This window comes from Canis aureus, chromosome 1 (genome assembly GCF_053574225.1).
Source record: "Canis aureus isolate CA01 chromosome 1, VMU_Caureus_v.1.0, whole genome shotgun sequence".
NCBI classification, from domain to species: Eukaryota; Metazoa; Chordata; class Mammalia; order Carnivora; family Canidae; genus Canis; species Canis aureus.
Window position 1 is genome coordinate 39,513,106 of NC_135611.1, and position 21,983 is coordinate 39,535,088.

At 37.7% G+C, this 21,983-nt stretch overlaps 1 protein-coding gene across 4 annotated transcripts in view; it reads left to right on the top strand.

Moving 5' to 3' along the window:
- LOC144313251 (uncharacterized) overlaps positions 1–21,983 on the top strand; it is a 270,639-nt gene that overhangs the window by 209,746 nt on the left and 38,910 nt on the right. Inside the window, exons 2-3 of one of the 4 annotated variants that reach the window (XR_013378975.1) lie at positions 17,682–17,764; positions 20,341–20,418. The exons of the other annotated variants lie outside the window; for them this stretch is intronic. The gene's annotated coding sequence lies outside the window, so the exon portion shown is untranslated. The remainder of the gene's footprint in view (positions 1–17,681; positions 17,765–20,340; positions 20,419–21,983) is intronic. 4 annotated transcript variants of the gene reach the window in all.

The following is a 21,983-nucleotide window of genomic DNA, read 5'->3' on the forward strand; positions in this document are numbered from 1 at the left end:
ACCATACTCCAGATGTGGACGTGTGTTGTACTAGAATTGTTCATGAAAGCAGCCTTTCTATTTTTTTGTGTAGCTTTCTACTGCTGATGTTGTGACGGCACAGGTTTTCTTTTCATGTAAAATGTGAGTGGGAAGTGGAAAAAAAGAGAAGTATTTGATTGCCCTCAATCAGACGCCAGCTTTCTGTTGTCATTAAATCAGAGGCTTATTTGAAATCCGTTATTGACAGTAACCCATTCTTAGCCTGCTTATGTGACTCTCAAGTTCATGTGTAATTTCATGTTTTATTTGTTCTTCATGCACTGCTTCCGTGATGTGCTCATTCTTATGCATCATTTCTGGGGAGTCTCACCTTGGAGCGTGCTTAGATTCCTGGCAGAAGAGAGAACTCAGTCTGCGGATTAGTCATGTGGAAATGACAGTGTAAAAATCAAATTGAATTTATAAGCCCACTTCTTCATTCCTTGCTTAAGATAGTAACTGCAATTTGAAATGGTATCGTTTTAACATGTTTTAGTTTCTTTATATCAGAGGTGTATCATGCTCAGAGTCAGCTAAATTATTAAACCTTTTCTAATTTCCATCAAAATTCTCTCTGGACTAAAAAATGTGACAACCTCAGGGTGAATGTGAACTGAAATTCTACTTGTAAAACTGGCTTAGAGGTGTGGGTGTTCTACTTCTCTGTTAGTGGTTGGTGGTTCTGTGTGAATGTATCTTGTAAATATATATGTAGATATTTGTGCCTACGAATGCATATATACTTTCACACTGATCTATTTCTCCACACCTTGTCCTCTATGACAATTAAATCTCTCCCAAGGAGTAATAGTCATGTCATGCAGTATTTTAAGTAAACAAATGTGTACGTTAAGATCATTTCTTATCCATTTGTCACCTCTAACCTTTGTGTAAAATGTCTTTTACATTAGCATAAATATTAAGAAGATGCCATTTCTGCTATATATAGGGCTGCCTTCAGCTAATCAGTTTTTCATGCATTTAAATAGGAATATTAGAATGATGGTAATTAGTTTAGTTTTCCATGAATGATCCATCAAGACATTGCTTTGCACTGGATGGTATTGCTGCGGGTAAGTAGGACGGAGTTAAATTGTTAGCAGGACTGGAATATCTTTAGTGTTTTGTTGGTGACTTTAAAAAAAAAAAAAGAAAAACAAATTCATCTGAAGCCTATTATCTTTTCTAGGAGTAAATGCACAAGTTGCTTTGGAAAGACTAATGTGAATCATGGAGACTAAGTGAAATTGTAATGAATTGTAAAATAAGACCTGTTTATTACATGCAAGAGAGACAAGGCTTTCAGGCAGATGACAAAACCTCACACACAGAGATGAATATGGGAAAATTCATAAGCACTTTCAGAAGAAGTGCCTTTTAACAAAATGAGACTGCTCTCTCTTCCATTGCACAAACATACCTGTATGGTTCCACAAATTACTATCACATGTAAACTGAAATGTTATGAGGTTGAATTTAAAACAACTTGCACTTTTATGCAATATGCATGTATATCCTTAAACTACCTTTACTCTGCTGGAGTTAGATGCCACCAACAAATATTTTAAACTGCCTGGTAGCTGGGAGTTCTTCAGCCGTGCTTTCCTCTTTGTCTGAACAGCAGTGTTTGTTTGCACCAAGATATCAAAATAATTGCATGTTTTGCTTCATTGTTTTCTAAAAATTAGTAGAAAATTTGAGAAAATTATTGGTTTGATACTGCAAAAAGTATAGTCTTTTAAACCTATAATCCAGATAAGGGCAGAAATCTCAACACATGTTGAAAATAGCAAAAATTTAACTCAAAAAAATAATAATAATAGCAAATCTTAAGGAAGACGAATACACATTCAATGAGAAGTGAAAGAACAAACATGAAAACAAGATATCTTCCACAAAAGTCTATGTTTGTACAAGTTTATAGAAACATGTATAGAAATATACATAATTCTTGTCAACACATGGAATGTAACACACCAGATCGACGATAATAGTTATCTTCGACTTGGAGTAGGAAATCTGAAAAAAAGAAACTTTGCTGCTTATTTCAGTATCATCAGTATTTTTGCAACACATATTTGTATATTACTTGGGAAATTTAAAAGGCAGTAATGAGTAAATGACTAAAGGGACGTGCATAAAAAGCTTGAATATATTGCCAAAATTTCTGCCTACCAGGTGATGTTTAGAGATTTCAGAATACTTTTTACAGTTCAGAAAATAGAAGTTCCTTCCAACTCTCCAGTCTATCTTTGGGATGTTAGTCCCACTTACATTTTCTCAGGAAATCTTATGCACAAAAATACGGAACTACCTACCAGTTGTCAAGTTCCATCCTCCTCACAACCCAGTGTGTTCACTGGGCACGTGTAATTGTTTCCGTGTTATCAGTCAGATGATGATACTGAAACTCCAGGTTTATAAGAAATTTGCCCAAGTCCACATGGCCATAAGTGGTAAAATTGAACATGAACCAATGATCACATCTCTGGGTATAGGTCCAATGTATTGCACTGGTTGCTATAGATTAAATGTGTTCCCCCCAAATTGAAACCTACCCGCCCCATACCCATGTGGATTGTTTTGGAGACAAAGTCTTTAAGGAGATGATTAAGATAAAATAACATCATAAGGATGAAGCCCTGATCTGATTGACTTAGTGTCCTTACCAAAAGAGGAAGAGACATCAAAGATCAGTCTCCCTTCCTCCCTCTCTCTCTTTTTACCATATGAGGACACAGTGGGCATCCATAAGCCATAAGCGAGGGGGAGAGCTCCCACCAAGTAGTCAGCTGACACCTTGATCTTAGCCTTCCCAGCCTCTAGAACTGTAAGAAAAATACATTTCTATTGTTTTAAGCCCCCCAAGATATGGTATTTTGTGATGGCAGCTGAGCAGATATGTTCCTGAAGGCCAAAGACATTCCAGTATCCTCCTGCCCTACCAAATCTTTTCACTCTCCCAAAGAACAGTCTACATTATCTGTCTTTTTATGATTGTCAGTCATGAATATGTAATATCATGGTACAGGGTGGTCTGAGGCATGTTACTGTAGCAGAGAAAATAATGCTGTAGTGAAAAGGGAAGAACAGCACAGGCCTGCTAGCTGATCTAAGGAACAGACTTGGCATGCCACTAACAAACCCCAGATGACTTTGAAGGGAACCATTGAAGCTTTCTGTTTATAACAACCTGGAAAGACCATGATCTTTGGATTGAAACAGACATGGATTTAAATTCCAGCTCTGCTACTTAAAACTGTATGAACTGTATTGTTCCTTAGCCTAAGCCTCAGTTCTGTAGGAATTTGAGTTGTGTTTGAGTTTTGGCTTACACCTACTAGAATTATTTGAATGAAATATAACAATACACATCATATAATCCCCTCAGCTCCTGGCAAATTCTAGGTACCCAAGACAGTGTGGTCACTGTCCCTTTTGCCTCATTTTTTTTCTTGTATCTTGCTTCTATCCATACCCTCTTAACAAAAGAAAAAAATCATTTTTATTTTGTGTGTTGGGCAAAGCATAAAATCCATAGGCAAACTCTGTTATACCTCACATTTCTACAGTGGTTTGTGTTTCGACAAAGTGTTTCCACATACACTAATCTTATTTGCTCTTCTAAAAACTATTAACTATCAGTCCTCATTATTAACTTCCCCTTGATCAGCAGGTTGCTCCAAAGTCACTGGAATCTAGAATATTAACTATTAGAGAATACAAATATAGTGTCAACATAAAGCTCAAGAGACTCTGTTTTATGTGCCCACATGTTTCATGCCATCAGCATATTATAACAACACTTTGAAAAAAGTTTAAGTAGATATTGGCTTTTGTTGCTGATATCAAGATTTATTGGTTCAAAAGTTATTGATCATGGGCAAATCTCGGCCATTATTATACCTTGAGGACAAATAAATCTTTATCAGCTGAACATGAATCAATATAATTATGCTTCACTTATGCACATCTTTTTCCTAACCATATTGGGTTTTCAACCAAATCATGAAATATGAGACAAACTACTTAGGGAGGCAGTTGTGAGGAATGATGCCAAGAACATTTGTGTTTTGCAGCAGTGCCAATACTAGATAAAGCCAAGCCTTACCAGCTCTTGACAGAATGGAGGTAATCTCAGCAAAATGTAGAAGTTAATTTTTGAGGATACTGACTCAGAAATACAAAAATATCATAGGATAGAATAAAAGGTTTTAGAACTAGAAGAATATAGCAATCACATCACATACTAGAAGAGGTAGCTGCAAGAGGTCTAGAAAAAGAAGGTGGACAAGCTGTGGAAAGCCCAGGGAGCCTGAATTTATTCTAAATCTTCCTCGGTGACTCTAATGTGCAGCCTTTGAGGAAGGACGGACTCTTACTAGATGCAAAAAGTGTCTTTCAACATTTCTTTCTATGAACACAGATTAAATGTATGTCTTTTTATTCAATGCAACCATATCACCCCTGGTGAAACTGAAGCCTTCAGTTCTTCATTATAGGATCTTCAGTTCTTACCTATGACTTACTATAAATCTACTCGAAATACTGGATTTTTTTCCTGTTAATTGTAATTCTGGCATGCTTCTTCATTATCCTGCCCATTTTTGTTTCATTTGCACATTTGATCAGCTCTCTTCTCTGTCTCAATCCCAGTTACTGACAGAAGTTGGAGCAGAGATAGAGTCGTATAGTACCCCCCAAATCCAAACTGTTTTACATAGTTGTTAATACCTGCTGGGGCTTCTTTGCAGGCTGTCTCTGCACCTTATACACACGCTCTCATGTTAAGCTGTATCAAATGTAATGCTGACATTTAAAAAAAGAATCTTGAATAGGATTTAAGGTGGTTTCTAATTTGTATCAAGCTGTCTGTCAAAACACAAGCACAACATTAATTATGTGGGAGTGTGGTTAATACCTGGCATATGACTCTGAGCTCTTAGATGCAGGAAATATCTTATTTTCTTTTCTACTGACCCCCTAGTCAACTGCAAACTGACTCTGTTTTTAGTGCCTTTTGATTTCTGGTTGACCTCACAGATAACTTGAAAACTCACCTAGGCTTGCTGTGACAGTATTACCAATGGAGATGAGAAGAGCTGCATTGTATAGAAGTCCATCCTTTATCATTCTCTTGCCTATGATTGAGGCAGACATATCTAAGCAAATTGAAGCTGATCGTGATTGACATGATAATTTTATGGGGTGTGATGCCCAGTAACAGGAATTCAAAAAAGGAAACAAAGAGCCAGGAAAGGGAAAGAAATAATTATGTGCTTCCCTGAAAAAAAAATTTAATGAAAATATTCTTTGTTATATTTAGAAATCAAAGCTAGCACCTCAACTGTGAATGGTAGCTATCACACAAACACAGCTCTTCCAGTGGTTTACTGTTGATTACCTAAAGTGTACAAAATACTCATTAATGCTATAATGAGGCACAAGCCATACTTCGCCATTTCCCAAGTGCCACATTTGGCATTTGCCCCATGACTTTAGGAATTGGTGCATCAAGTCAAAGAACAGCCATAGAGTGGGAGTTGGGGAGGAGAAGGGTGGGTGTCTGTAAAGTTTAGGAAGGTGGATTTACTATTTGGGTGGTTGGTACCATCAGGACAAAATCCACAACCAAGTTTTACAGCCATATGTGACAACCTGTCCTTCACACTGTCTTACCTTATGTATTGGTTTACGACCTACAGAGTACCTACACACTCAACCTAATTTACTCTTATAAACCTCTTTGTGGTATAAGTCGTTATCCCACATTTACAGAGAATGCCAAAGCTCAGAGAGGACTAGGGACTCACCCAAGGACTCCTGTTTCTCATGGCAGTATGGGGGCTGGCTCCAGTCATTGACTTTGGTTTCTAGCTCTCTTCCCTAAAATGCAGTTCCCTACTTTATGTGTAAGTTTTTATCTATTCTCCAAACATTTCTGTACACATCAGAGCCATGAAGACTTTTTGCATCCCCCAGTCTACCTTTATGATGACATTGGCTGGAATCAGATATTATCTTAGATCCACACCCTGTCTTTCCACCTCATTTCACGCCCTTCTGGGAAAGAACTTTTATCAGGAGTATGTTCCACACATAGTGGATATTTTATATGTGTTTCTTCATGGTGTGGAACTCTTCTGGGAGTTATTATCTATAAATGTTTTTCTAAACTTTCTCTTTAGTTATTTAGTGGTGTGTTTATCCATTGCCAAATTTTAATTAATCCATAATAAACCATTGCTATGCTTGGAAATTAATGTTTATTTTGTGATATGGTAGAAAGAATCTCAAAACGAGAGATTAGATTTGTGGTGAGCATGATCTGATAAGCACTGGGTGTTATATGCAACTGATAAATTATTGAACACTACACCTGAAACTAAACTAACCTAACTATATATTGGTTAATTGAATTTAAATTTTAAAAAATAATAAAAAAAAAAGATTTGTGGTGAGTGACTAGATCAACTGTCAGTTTGCGGGATTTTTGTCTGCCCTTTCAGGTATGATAGTGGGAGGATAACCAGAGGGACATCAGGGAATTCCTGGGATCCCAAGGGGCATAGCTGATATGACAGAATCAGTTGGAAGACTTGGGTTTTGTTTTGTTTTTAAGATTTATTTATTTATTTATCCATTCATGAGAGACACAGAGAGAGGCAGAGACATAGGCAGAAGGAAAAGCAGGCTCTGCACAAGGAGCCCGATGCAGGACTCAATCCCAGGACCCCAGGATCACGACCTGAGCCAAAGGCAGATGCTCAACCACTGAACCACCCAGGTGCCCAAGACTTGGGTTTTAGATGTGGCTTTGCTAACACTGCACTGTGGGACTTTGATGAGGTCATTCATTTGGTCTCTAAATTTCCATTCTTTCATCTGAAAAAGAAAGAGTAATATTACTGACTGTGTGAAAGCAGCCCATGAAGTACTATAGAAATATAAGATAAAATTGCTATAGTATACAACTTTTATGAAAACCATAATAATGTATTTTCTTTGCAAATGTTGAGTCAGTCCATTAAAATATACCCCATGTAAACATCTTTTAACCTAGATTCATATCATTCTCTGATTACTATTAAAAATCTCAAACAGGAAAAATAGAGATATATAGTACATAACATTCACAGATCTTAAGTAGACATAATGCTAAGGGCTGGTTTCTTTGATCAACTCCCCCTGACTCTTTTTCTCATTAACTTAATTGCCAATTTGTGTTTCATAGGTAAGCGCAGCTCATGGAAGAATTTAGTTTTAGCATAAAGTCATCAAATGCCCACTGTGCAGCCCCCTAAAGTTTGTTCAACAATCCAGAGTTTCCTTTGCCTTTGTTCATTTTCAAGCAAATTCATCATATTTTCTCCTCAAAATCCAGAGATAGTTGAGTGAAGGTGAACACTTAAATAGATTTTTGAGGCAGATAGTTGGAATGTGTCTCTTTTCTAAAAGGGAGCAAGTATTGTCAAACCACTTTAACATAAGACAGGAGTCAATACTATGAAAAAAATTGCACACATCACAGGAAAGCATTACTTGGATGGGGGACAGAAGCAACCCAATAATGATGGACTATGATAAGATCATGTCACCACTGCTTTATAAACAAAAGCTCTTCAACAAAACCAATGTCAGCAAAAAGTTCACTTATTCTTGCTTTACTGAGCATGAAATGGGATTGAAAGATGGTATTAAATGGATTATTAAACTGAAGAAATGATGTCTTGTGATCTTTCACACCAAAGCCTCCACTTGAGACATGCATTGTCTCAGTGAAAAACTCTCCAAAGACTCGGGTCCTTTATATGAAACCTGAGCCTTTTAAATGTTAGACTGTAAGTTTTATTTCCCTTTTCCTTGCTGGACCTATGATCCCTTAAGAGATGACTGTTTCTCCTCAGTTATTTTATTCTTATGTCAACATGTAGAAAAGTAATGTTTGTGAGAACTTACAAATTTCAAGCACAGTAAACTCTTGATTTTTTTTATGTACCAAGAAAGGAAAAATATTTTATTTTTAATTTTATTTATTTATTCATGAGAAACAGAGAGAGAGAGAGAGGCAGAGACACAGGCAGAGGGAGAAGCAGGCTCCATGCAAGGAGCCCGACGTGGGACTGGATCCCGGGTCTCCAGGATCACACCCTGGCTGAAGGCAGCACTAAACCACTGACCACCCAGGCTGCCCAGGAAAAAGATTTTAAAAATCTGCAGGCCATTCTAGCATTTCTAGCATTTTCTCCTTTAATTAGTTTTTATGTTTGGTTTAGGCTTTTGGAAACAAGTTATGAAGCTTATTCATTAAAAATCTGAAGAACTAAAAACATCAAATAAGCATTATTTCCTATTCTTATACAAAAGAAAATTGATATTCTTATATAATTAAGACCCAAGCCACAGAATGGCATTAGCAGCAAATATATGCTTTACTGTTTCTGAAACTTGTGATTATTTTAATATGTCAACTCAGCTAAACAAAAAACATCAAGCCTAGATGTGGTTTTTCCAGTCTTTAAAAGGACTCCAAGTTTTGTTTTTGGCAACACTGTAGACTATAAACTCTGAATAGACACTGTATCTAAGAATAACTGAAAATAATGGAATTTTTAAAACACTTTAAATGCTTATATGAGATAGTAGAAATGTTAAAAATTCACAGCATCAAAAACTACTCAAAGTAGGAACCAGAGATGTGAGCTGATTACTTAACCAGCATTTACCCTGAGGGCGTTTGCTCCAGTTGATCTTGAACTTTATGATCTCAGTTACAGGCTAAGAGAATCTCTCCCAGGATGGTGAATTTAATAGGAATGTTTCCTAGTGTAAAGTGTAAAGGCAAACTAGAAAAAATCTAGCCCTTCAACATTCATCTGTATCTTAGGAGAAGCAACAAAAACTGCCTACCTGAATAGAAAGGAAAATTGGCACTGGGAGGAAAACCTTTTCCCTGAAAATCTGTAACAACCCAGACATCAGATGAGTTTATCAAACAAATTCACACTCACTAGTCATTCACAAACTTCAAGTTGGAAATGTACTTTACAGTGTCCTGGGTTGAAGATTCAATCAGTAACTTTATAGAGACAGATGCAAATCCTATATGGAAATCTACTTGTGATCCAGCCTTCAAAGAAATGTCATAGACAATGTGTAATGAGCTTACAGGGGAGAACCTAAACACAAGAGCAAACAAGACTTCATAAGCAAGACTTTAGATACTGCAATTATCAGAAACAAGAAACAAAATATGTATGTTTAATATGTTTAAAGAAATAAAACACAGAAGTGAAAATGTGTGCCAGAAGAAGGAGACTTTAAGGAATAACCAAGGATGAGGCACCTGGTTGGCACAGTTGGTTAATCTGACTCTTGATGTCAGCTCAGGTCTAGATCTTAGGGTCGTGAGTTCAAGCCCCACATCTCTACCCTGGGCATGGAGCCAACTTAAATAAATAAATAAACAAATGAGCAGATGTTTGAAAGAGAACTAATAGAACTTCCAGAAATAAAAAAAAATAGATAAATAAATAATGAATGAAACTAAAATCAACAGAGGATTAGACACAGCTGAAGAGAGAATTAGAAAGCTGAAAAGTAGATTAAAAGAAAAATTTCAGATAACAGAACAGAAAGGCAAGAAGATGGAAAATATAAAGGACAGGTTGAGAAACATGGAGAATCATTTAAGAAGGAATAACATAAATATAATTAGAGTGCAGGAGAAAGAGAACTTAAAGAATGGAGAAAATGCTAATCTTCAGAATCAGGAAGTCCTAAAATCCAAAACAATAAATAAACACAAAGAAATCCACACTTAAAAAGATCATAATGAAGCTGCAAAATATCAAAAACAAAGAGATTAAGTCTCCAAGAAAGAAAATTCTAGTCCACATTGTTTCAAGAGGAAAATCTATCAAACATTTAAGAAATAAAAAACTTGAATCATACACAGACCATTCATGAATATATTGAAAGATATGTACTCCTCAGCCATTTTATGAAGCTATGATAATCTTGTTACCAAAATCTTTACAAAGGATGGTTATTAGAAGGAAATAATTATTGGCCTATCTCTCTTATGCTAATAGAGGCAAAAGTTCTAAGTAAATATTAACAATTTTAATCCAGCAATGCATTAAAAAGGTAAGAATATTTTTTACAAAGCAGATAATGTTTGTTTAATGTTAACATCTCTTAATGTTAGTATCTACTAATGAAATTTATTACACTAAGGATTTTTTAAATTATGTAATCAGTTTAATGGAGGCAGAAAAAATAAATACACTATCTAGAAATCTAACCAAAATATGAAATTGTCTTTTAAATGAAAAGGACAGATAAGATATTAATGATTTGACTATGAATAATAAATCCCAAACTTGTTCAAGCATTGCCTATTTAATTTTTATACCTTTCTCATGATTAAGAAAGAAATGTGAGCATCTTAGATGAAAAACCAACAGATTCACTGGAACCATTAAAATTGAGATAACAAGCCCTGTATTCTCCAGGTAGACCCAGTCTCAGTACTTTTCTTGACCACTAGAGATCTTATACTTTCTTTTGTTTGTAGAAGGGAATTGGGAATTTAAGGAAATGTAAATATGTTTTTCCGTATTAAAGCCATTATCTTTCCCCAATATTTACCTTGAAAATTGTTATAAAGTTTTATTTAAAAGCCATTTATTTTAATATCAACAAAATTCACCAAAATGTGTTTTATTCTTTTTTTCCATTAAATTCTAGAGAATCATACCTTTCATCAGCAATGTCTATCACAACACAGGCTGGTACCAGAAAGAAGTTTGCACTGCCAAACTTACTTATTACTTATTTAAATAAGTAGATACTATCCTATGTCAGGAAATTCATGAAGCAAACCAATAAGGGTAGGAGAATCTATGAGAAGGTAATTAGTTGTTTTGGGATTAAGAAAGGGGTCCACAGTTTGACTTCAGTCACTTTGGTGCACAAATGGGCAGTTTAGATTAGAGTCAGGTATTAAATTTCCCAAGAGAAGAAAAGGAATTTAAGTCAAACTACAACTGGAAATTAGTCTCTCAAAAAGCAAAAGCAAATATGCACACACACACACACACACACACTGGAAAAATACATATATATGACATATAAATGCTTTTTCTCAAATCCCAAATTCACATACAGTGCTTGAAAACAGAGAAGATGATGCTAAGTGGAAGACATTATCATCAGTTCGCATTTGTACATTTTAAGTAACATGACTGGCCCATTAAGTATGTCCAAAACAGAACAGCATTTTGCCTGAGAGAAGAGTAGGAATGTAAGTGGTGATGTCTTCTAAAAAGACATTGATGAGCCACATGTCTTTAAGAACCTATTTTTTCTTTAGTTTATGAAGAATCCTGTCCTGGATGTCCAATTAGAGTATCAACTGCAGGATCTTTCAGATTCATCAGTTGGAGTGAAATCTCAGTTGCCTAAAGTTTCTGAATTTTTATGAACGAATTTGTAAACTGCAATAGCAGAAGTAACTAGTAAAAGACTTCTCGGAGAATTTTGTCTTTAAAGAAATACTTTTCCCTCTTTTAAATAATTTACCCACCTTGTAAAAAATGAATTTTATATCATGACAAAAAGGAATTGTGTTCCCTAGTGCCAGACTTCCGAGAAATATTGAGCTATGAGGCTGAATGAAGTCATCAGGGGGTTGGATGACGAAGGAACAGAAAAGAGGTATAAAAGCATGGAATTGAAGTCAACCCACTAAAGATGGGCTGTGTTTTTCAACATCCTCATACAGATATGGGATAGGTGGAGAAGTGAATTTAAAAGGGTTTAGCTTTTGTCCTGCTGGTGTATCAAAATGAGAGAGGATGAGGATGTGAACGATATAAGTAAGGGAGTTACTCTAATGATTGTCCACACTTTAGCTGAATAAGGAATTAAGGACATGAGGGCAGGTGAGGTCATCAGGAAACAGTGAGGAACAGTGAAAAGGAGTATTGAATAATAGGATCTGACAGGGCCAAAGGATTGGAATAGGGATCCTAGAGGAATGGATATGAAGTATATGAGGTGGTGGTATCAGATGGAATGGGATGCTGGGGGTAAATATTACCTCACAGGCATTGAAAATGGTAAGGTTTAGGTATGATGACCATGGGAGTCACATTACTGAGGTAAGTGAGGAACAAGATAATTGGGAGAGAGGAGGTCAAGAAACTGAGAGGTCAAGGTTTGGAAGTAATTTCCTACATGGATATAAAAATCATGAGTTATAATAGAAATAGTTTTGTAGAGAGTGAGCCAGGAGCTAAAAACTTCAAGAAGTAATGGAGTCTACCCTAGCTGTTGGTAGATTATAGTATGAATGCATATGATTCATAAGGGAAAAGAAGAAAAAAAACCTAAATGGAGCAAAAAAAGACTTGCACCTCACTTCTGGATCCAATGAGAAGAGAGCTATAGGAGAAAAATGGCTACCAGCTGAGAGAGCGGCTGGGGAAACAACCTCCTTAGTGGTACCAAGTTTCAGGCAGGCAAAAGTGAAGAGACTCTTCAGAGAAGAGGTCAAGGATATGGGTATTTTCCCAATGACAGATTATGTTTTCCAGAAGGTGCAGAAGAAAGCTTTCCACAACCTGATGGGAGTGAGTACACAGGAGATGAAGGGAGAGGTGGGCTTCATATAGTGACAAGTATGATCAGGAGCAATTGCCATGGTGATATCAGTCCAGAGGCCTCCACATGGAAAGTATGAGAATACCACGAGCACTGGTGGCAAACTCAGAGAGTAGCCTTGCAAGGAGTGTGTACAATTCTGGAGATCCCTTTTGAGCCCTGATACTGAAGATAATTATCATGCTAGAAGTCTCTGGATCTGTACTACATGCAGCTGAATTGTTGTCTTAATTGTGTGTGCCTTAACTTTGCAGAAAGACTATAAGGCCTCCTATCATGGTGCTGGTTTTTGTTTTTTGTTTGTTTTTTGTTTTTTTTGTTTTGTTTTGTTTTGTTTTGTTTTGCACCGCACTTTCTTTCTCTACTCTCTTCCCCCCAAGTTCATATGTTGAAGTTATAACCCCCAGTACCTCAGGATGTGGATGTGGCCCTTTTTTAGGTATATGGTCTTTACAAGGTAATCAATCTAAAGTGAAGTCCTTATACTGGGGCCCCAATCCAATATGACTGGTGTCATTATAAAAAGAGGAAATTTGAACATAGAGACAGACACATAGGGAGAATTCTACACGAACAGGAAGACAGCCAAGGAGAAAGGCCTGGAACACACCCTTCCTTCATAGCCCTCAGAAGGAACCAACTCTATGAACACCCATTAAACAGACTAATAGGGAAGTCTGGGTGGCTCAGTGGTTGAGCATCTACCTTTGGCTCAGGGCCTGATCCTGGAGTCCCAGAATCCAGTCTGCATTGGGCTCCCCGCAGGGAGTCTTCTTCTCCCTCTGCCTATGTCTCTGCCTCTCTCCCTGTGTCTCTCATCAGTAAATAAATCTTTTAAAAAATAAATAAATAAAAAATAAACAGACTAATATATTCAGTGACACTTGGTAAAGGTGGTAAGGATTCAGGACCTTCACAATAGGCATGGAGCCCAGTGCAATGGGATTTGACAGTTGGAGAGTTTGGGCCCAGCACTAAATACAGTATGAGCAAGTGGGAATTTACAGCCAACTTGTAGAATGGGGGTGGTGAAAAGAAAGTTAACAAGAGGAAACATTAAGGGTAAGAATGGTGTTCTGGCTGAACCTACCTAACAAGTTTTTTGCTGAAGACAGGCAGGGTGGTCAGACATCACCTGGGGATATAGGAGCCTGATCCTGGTTGGAGATAAAGGCTAGAGATGAAGTGGCTTGGCAGGATTCCTGCTAAAATTACATTTTACAAGGAAGTGCACAGATAGGCTACGAGAAGGTTGAGAACCCTGGCTAAAGTTTGATCAAGCAAAGAGTCTTTGTCACACCTTGATCATGGACTTCTGACCCCCCAGAACTGTGAGACAATGCATTTCTGGTGTTTAAGCCACTGAATCTGTGGTACTTCATTACAGCAACTCCAGAAAATTAATATACTACATCTGTATGTTGAGCTTCAGAGCAGGAACTGAATTTCATATATAACCCCAAGGGCTAGCAGCCCAGCATATGCCATACCCAGATTTAACTACCATTGAGATCTTATGTGGGTGTATTTTCTTTTTATTTGAGTATTATATTTTAACTGTAGAGCAATTAGACAGGGAATCAGTGGAAATGTCTGAGGACTTAGTTTACAGTGTTAAATCATCATTGGAATCTTGAAAATTCTTTCCAGGCTTCAGGTTATGGCTGTACTGTATGCCATAGCAATCTGGACCCAGCATCATCAACTTAGGCTCAATTAACTAGCCTCAGCTTTATGCCAACATCAGATCATTCTTATTGCTACTTCTCTTTCACTTGCCCTACCATTTGGGTGATTGAACCCAATTTAGAGACAGAGAAATCTTTTCCTCTGAATTCAGTTCACAAGACTTGTATTGACATTACATATGACTTTGCCTGTGTCTTCCTACCATATAAGTTAGAAGTATTTTTTTTAACCCACTCCATTGAGAGGAGATAGGAACCTGGGTCCAGTACACCTTTGATATATTACTAATTATATTCTGATAATTTATTGAAAGAAGGAAGAATAATTTGGGGGGCTGTGGCAACCTGCATGAATAGAATTGATGATGGAGAAAAACCATATTATGAATAGCCTTGGAAGTGGAATATATTTGAGTAGGATTAAAGATATTTATCAGCAGTAAGGGTGACAGTTCATGGTGTGATTTGCTTGGCTATTCAGCTATCTGAATATGATGAGATCTCTCTAACTCAACTTCCACTGCTAATCTCAGAATTCATAGTTTAAATGCCCACAAGCAGTAAGATTATCATTAAAAACCAATTTCAGCGAAAAACAAGAAACAAGAATGTCAGCAAAAATGCAAAGTTGTAAATTAAATTTGAGAAATTATGATGCAGGATTTGGAACAGTCTGAAGTGTGCTTTCAGATTCATTCTCTCTCTCTCTCTTTATATATATATATATATATATATATATATATATATATATATATATATATAAATTTTTGAGGAGAAAACTAAAGAGTTTAGCAAACCTTTGTAATATGTATATGTAATATACATATGTTACGTGTAACAAAACCATAAAAGATGTTAAATCTATAAAAGTGAACACAGTACGGGAAGTGAGTGAACTAATTGTTCCAGCTACTTATTGCTGTATAACACATCATCCCAAGACTGAATGACTAAGATAGTATTATCTCTTAGGATCCTGGGGTTGATTGGGTTTAGCTAAGGGTCTCATGCAGTTGCAGTCAGTGGCTAGAACTGGAGTCACCTCAAAGGACTCATATGCCTGGCAATTGATAGTAGCTGTCCACTGAGCACTTAGCTGGGGCTTTCAGCCAGAACAGCTGCAGGTGGCCTCTGCTTCCTCATAGCATAGCAGCTGGGTTCCCAGAGCAAGTATCCCAAGAGAGACCATGTTGAAACTATGTTCTTTTACAATCTTGCCTCAGAAATTACATCACTTCCTCTCTAGTCCCATGCCTGCTCAAATTCAAAGGGAACATTAACCCCACTTCTTGATGGGAGGCATGTAGATATCAAATTGTAAGAAGGGTATGTGGGATGAAAGACTTCATTGTGGACATCTTGAAAATATGATCGGCTACATACTCTGGTTATGGTAATTCACATCCCTCTCACATGCACACATCCTCATCCTCTCCCATCAAGAGCCCAAGAACCTGATGCAAGTCCTTGAAATCACAATGTTGATCATAATATCAGTATGTGATCTTTAAGTGTTTATAATTTTCAAGTATTAAAATTCATTTGAACCCTAGTCTAAAAGAATCAGTTATAAGAGAGAAAAATCCCTGTTGTTGCCTCCTGCTCTGTGAGTTATCAGATACCTGCACACATTGAGAGGCCCACTAAGCTAATGGGCACAGACTGGGGAAGCCTTGACCTCTAGTTCAATTCTTACTGAACTACTGGCAACATTATTGAAATAATTTCTCATACTTCCCAGAAACCAAAGCTCACTATTTAGAAAAGTTTTCATTCATTCAAAGCCTCATTGGGGCACATGTGCTGATGGAAACTCCTTGGAATCTTACACTTACATGTGGGGCATGAACCTGAGAAAACAGTCTAGATTGGGCAGACAGCAGAATATTCAGAGTTCTCTCTATTAATTCTCCCATCAATAAAGATTACAACCATGGCTCTTTTCAAATTGAGCTGGTTCTATCATATCCAGGATCATTCTATTTTTACCAATACCTTTTAAGGGAGAGTACTCCCTTGAGATAATTTCCAGTGCTAAAACTATCTTTATTAAATTCCACCAACACTTCTTAAATCTTGATTCTGCTCTAGACACTTAAATCTCCATCCTGATCTCCCACTCATACCCCAAGCTTCAGAGACACAAAATGAGAGATAGTCCTTGCCCTCAGAGAATTTATTTTTTTGAGAATTTATAATCTAGAGAGAGATGAACATATAAGGAGAAAGGGAAGAGGTAAGACATATATGTAACTGTTAATTAAGACAGCATTGCACATGTAGTCAAAAGATCCCTGTTTTAGCAAACTCATGCTATTACCTAGTATGTAATTTTTGGCAAGTCACTAAATCCCCTTTAAGTTTCTTCATAACTAATAAACAAATTAATAATTTCTTTATAAGGAGAGTAGCATCTTCCTGATAGATTGCATTTGCTTGTTTAAAATACATAGGCTGGTTCTTGTAAAATGCTTGCCAGAGCTCCTGGTACATAGTAAGCACTCAATAAATGTTCATTTCATCATGACGTGGTAGTAATGGTGGTAGAGCATATGGGAATGCTTTGTAAACTGAAGTTTCATAACAGCCTAGGCATTTCCGTTCATAATATTGTATTGAATTCTGCAATTCTTAGCTCACCTACCAGCATCCCAAACACTACCTTTTGCTGTTTCTAGAGACTCTGGGGCTTCCCTGCTCTACTCCATCCCTGCTTTCTTCACTATTCAGAGTCCAGTTCAAAGACCATCGCAGCTTTACATCAGTCCAACCCCATGAGGCCAAATATGTAACTCCAGTCCATGTTCCTTTCACACTTTGCCCACACCATGATTCTGGTGCTTTTGTCTTATTTTGTATGTGTCCCTAGTGCCCAGAATAGTACCTGATGCATGATGGATGCTGGTGTGCATTGTGTGTTAAAGCAGTAGGAATGTTAATAGGAATCAAAGGAAAGAGACATGTGGGCAGAACCCTGACCTTGGGCCAGATTTCAGGTGTAGCTCTGGCTTTTTCAGACTTGCTGTTTACCTTTTTTAAAAAAAAAAAATTATTTGAGAGAGAAAGAGCTTGTTTGAGGTGAGAGGGGAGGAGGGACAGAGGGAGAGGGAGAGAGAGAATCTCCAGCAGACTCCCATTGAGCAAGGAGCCTGACATGGAGCTTGATCCCACAACCCATAGATCATGATCTGAGCTGGAATTAAGAGTCAGACTCTTAACTGATGGAGCCACCAGGTACCTCTAGATGTGCTATTTACCTTTAATCCATGCTGCTTACCTGTGGTTTTCTCATCTGCAAAATAGGTCATGAAAGCCAAAAATAACTGCAGTGTACCATAAAGTCTTCATAGCTGTATGAGGAAGATACCAGTAACCCCACTTCAGAGGTGAGAAAATGAGCATTCAAGGGAGCTTAAGCACTTGCTTCAGAATCACCGCTTTATGTGCTACAGCCAGGTCTGTCCACCTGAAGAGTCCAAGTTCATAGCTGCCATACCGCATGGTGGCTTATTAGAACAGATAAGATCTTGGGTATTTCTGACTCTGAATTCCAGAACATCATGACACAATTCCTCTCCTGCCCCTTCTGTTCTCTGCTTGTCACAGGAAAGACATTCTAAATCTACCCCATTCTATTATTTAGCATTACTCAGCTCTAGAATATTAACCCAATGAAAGTCAAGGCCATTACTCCACCTCTTCATTTTCCCCCCAGAATGCAGTGGCTGGAGCTAACGGCAGGGTGTGGGGGATAGTGTTTAGCAGTGATTTGCTGTAGTTTAAACAGTTTTCAGGTAGATGAAGCCATTAGAGTCTGATAAGACCTAGGGGGGAAAAAAACAACAACTGTGTTTTTCATTTTTGTTTTTCTCTTGGATTCTTATCCCAAGGCAATCTATTAGGCATTTGAGCAGCTTTTTGGTGAATAATTCTAAACAAATTCTAGGTAATCCTGTTATGAAATAAACTAGACGAAGGTTTCTTGATGCTGGCATTATTGACATCTTGTGCTGGATAATCCTTTGTTGCATCAGGCTCTTGTGTGCATTGTAGGGTGTTTGGCACCATCCCTGGTACCTACCCACCAGATAAAAGTAGTACCACCACCCTCAGTCATGACAATCCAGACTATCTCCAAATGTTACCAAATGTCCCCTGGGGCTAAAATCCCTCACCCCTCAACTTCTCCATCTCCATTTGAGAAACTGAATGGTCTAAGTGGGCCAGATTGCATTCATTACATTACACAGTCCAGTTTTGAATCAAAGACATTTTTACCTAATGGAGTAAGGGTACACTGGGGGAGACTGTTCTTCTCCCTGAAAAGAATCTGACTCTTAGCAGTAGGTCCATCCAGTGCTTGCCAAAGACTATGATCCATGGTCCTCAGAAAGCTGGGGCAGCAAAAGCAATGTTAGGGTTTTTTACACCAAAGTGTCCCTGAAATTCAAAGCTACTTGTTTATCAAGATGTATTCCTCTGTCACTATGACAACTTATGTTGCCTTGGACTGCAAAGAAAGGACAAGGAATGATTGAGTGTTTTTTTTTTTCTGTTCATGTATTGTACCTAAGTTCTGTCTTAGTCTGCTTCCCAAATAGAATAATCAATGCCATTATCTCTTCCTCCCTCATCTAAATCACATCAGGCCTCTACAGTAGATCAATAGTTACAACAAAGAAGGCCGGAGCTTTCATTCCAGGGGGACTCATTACTCTGCAGCCCAGGATCTGGGTATGGATTCCACCTAAGGTTATCTACTCTTCCGTAGGAGTTAACAACAGCTGTCAGTTATTAATACCAAGCCACAATCCCACCATAACCGGGCATGTGTGTGCAGGGAACATGCCCAAAGACCATACGAGACTGCTTCCTTTTTCCCCCTCCTTTGACTTCCTCTTCCTGTTCATATTGTTTAAAACTGTCTTCTCCAGCAATGTAAAACATTTGAGACTTCATTGAGATTCTCAGCCAGTATAGGTTGCATCTAAGCAGACTCACATCTGCTGCAGTATTACAAAGACTAATTAAAGTAAATTCAGATCTTAAATTAGTCCTTTCAGTAACATTTATTGCATAAGCCACTGGGCAGTAAAATATACAATTCAGTTAAGCTGAAGAGAAAAAGTGATTTTCAGATCGTATTTCTTCATCAGCCCCACAAAGGGGGGTAAAATAAGAGAATGATTATGCCCCCACTTACCAATTTTCCAAGAGCAGTGGTTTTCCCATGGTTCTTCTTAGCCTTGGAGCCATCCTATTTCATTGCCAGTAGGGACTAGTCTGTGTGCAGTGTGAGCTAAAACACAGTCTTGGACAAACTCTAAGGCAAACTTTCCTTAGTGGAAAGGCTGGTCACTACTGTCCCTAGGTCACCTCCCACCCTAAGGGATTCTGCAATGGCCATTGTTTAAACCTGAGACCCAAAGGAGGGACTATTTGTAAGGAAAGCTCGCTAAGTCAGGGAAGATCAAAATGATGCCTACTTGTCACCAACTCTTCAAATTCCTCATATGGATTTTTTTTTACAGCCTGCTAATATGGTATTTTAGTAGTTTAGCTGTACAGCTGAAATTCAATACTGCTCCACCTCAGTCTGGGTATCTCTTTGTGTGAGAATGAGTTTCCCAGAGACTTCAATGACCTAAACTTTGTTTTTTTTCAAAAAAGAGGTTCATTTTTTTAGTTCAAAAAAGCCTTTACTTGAAGTCTGCTATGCATAGTGCTTGAAGTCTTATTGAAGTGCAATAAGTCCACTTATTGTTCCTCTGGACTTATTTTAAAGAAAAATATCGCAAAGAACAGAAGTGCCATGACATTTTTACACCTTTATACAATTCTCCAGATTATTCCCTTTTCAATACTGATCAGCCAGTTTCTTTAACATGCTCTGAAATACCCTGGTAACTTCCTCCGGTGAGGAGATTTGTTAAATCTATTGGAACTTGTGTTGTGTTCCTAGGTATCATTGGGCTCTGGACCTTTCAGGACCTCTCTTCTGGTGGCTCGGGAGGACACACAGCAGTGAGGCTGGAGACAGGTGCAACTTCCAAATGCATAGAAGTCCAAGCAGTGTGTTCATCTATCACTAATGCCTTGGACACAGGACTGGAAAGCTCTAAATCTCTGCATCTCAGATTGTTTAAAACCCTTGAATAGACACCTTTATTTCCAGGCCATCTGGCTGATGGTTGGGTTAGTGACAAACTTTGATAAGTGGAATTCATGACAGTAAGAAAGCATTTTAAGTTGTGGGATTTCCTCTTACAACTTGACCTTGTAAAAATTATATTTAACAAAAGGCACCTTCCCTCTTAGAGTACTGAGCCCATGTGGGTTAGACTTTCCATATGATATTTTTATCGAAAAGAACTGACACCGTATTTATTATTTTGTTTACCATTTGGCCTTACTTATTCAACAGCAATTTTATATGTTTTTTTTTTATGGTTGTTTCTTGTTCTGTGGGTATAAAGGTCCTATACCTGTTTAAAGTTTGAAAATACAACTTTGTGCTGCATTGTGTGTGTGTGTACTGAATGCATCCTGGGATGCATGACTGAGTCACATTGTTGGCTGCTGTCCACCAGCTGCCCAGCTCTGTTGCCCAAGGCATGAGGCACCCTCACCTTTATTTCTTTGCAGATATCAAGTATTTCCATGAGACATTATTCTGTAGATTTCTCAGAGGCCTTTTCTAATTAATCACCTGGCATCTGCCCTGGGTTTAAAAGATGCTACCTGCCTTCCTGTGGTGAGACAGTAGATTAATGAGTAAAGGTTTGCTTTCCTGGTTACTCATTTGATTCCTGTGTTAGCATTTTATTTCAAGAATGATTTATATCCATTTCTAATTTCTCCTATGGTTTTCTACTTGGGACTTACTCTCCTTAAGTTACCATTAGAGAGGAAAGTGTGTGTATATGTGTGTGTGTATGTGTGTGTGTGTAAATACTATGAATATATACATGCTGAACAGACTGCATTTAGGAGTGCTTTAGAATAAGAATATGATCTATTCTTTGTCATGCTGTTCTCTTTTGCTTTAGCATAACAACCAGTAGGGGAAATGTCGGGTCCCTATCATGATCTTTTTTTAGAAGCTTTAATTAGAGTTAATTTTTAAAAATTAAAAGCTGTCAATATTACTTACAGAGAAAATGCCCAAGAAGCTAGAAGACTGAGAAAAAAAAATAGGATTTCATAAAAACAACAGCATTAAACTAACCACAAAAGATGCCCTCTTCCACATTTTTTTCCCCAAGAGTTTGAAGATTTCTGGTGTGGAGCCTGTTTTTCCTCTCCCTCTCTCTCTCTATCTCTATCTCTCTCTCTCTCTCTCGCCCCCCTCCCTCTTTCTCTCTCTCCCTCTCTCTTTGTTACAGAATTCCAGTTTGAACTATTGATTGCGCTCTGCCTGTACATTTGCACCAGACCAATCCTAATTAGAGGTTGTTTAATAAATTGGGCCTGTGCTGCCTGCAGCTTCTTGACCTTTGTTCCCTGATTGTCTCCCATTAATCCCCTTGCCCTCTGGTGTTGGAAACCTCTAAACTTTGGGAATTCACTGATTCCAGTTCAATTTGTGGACCTTGTGAGCTCGCT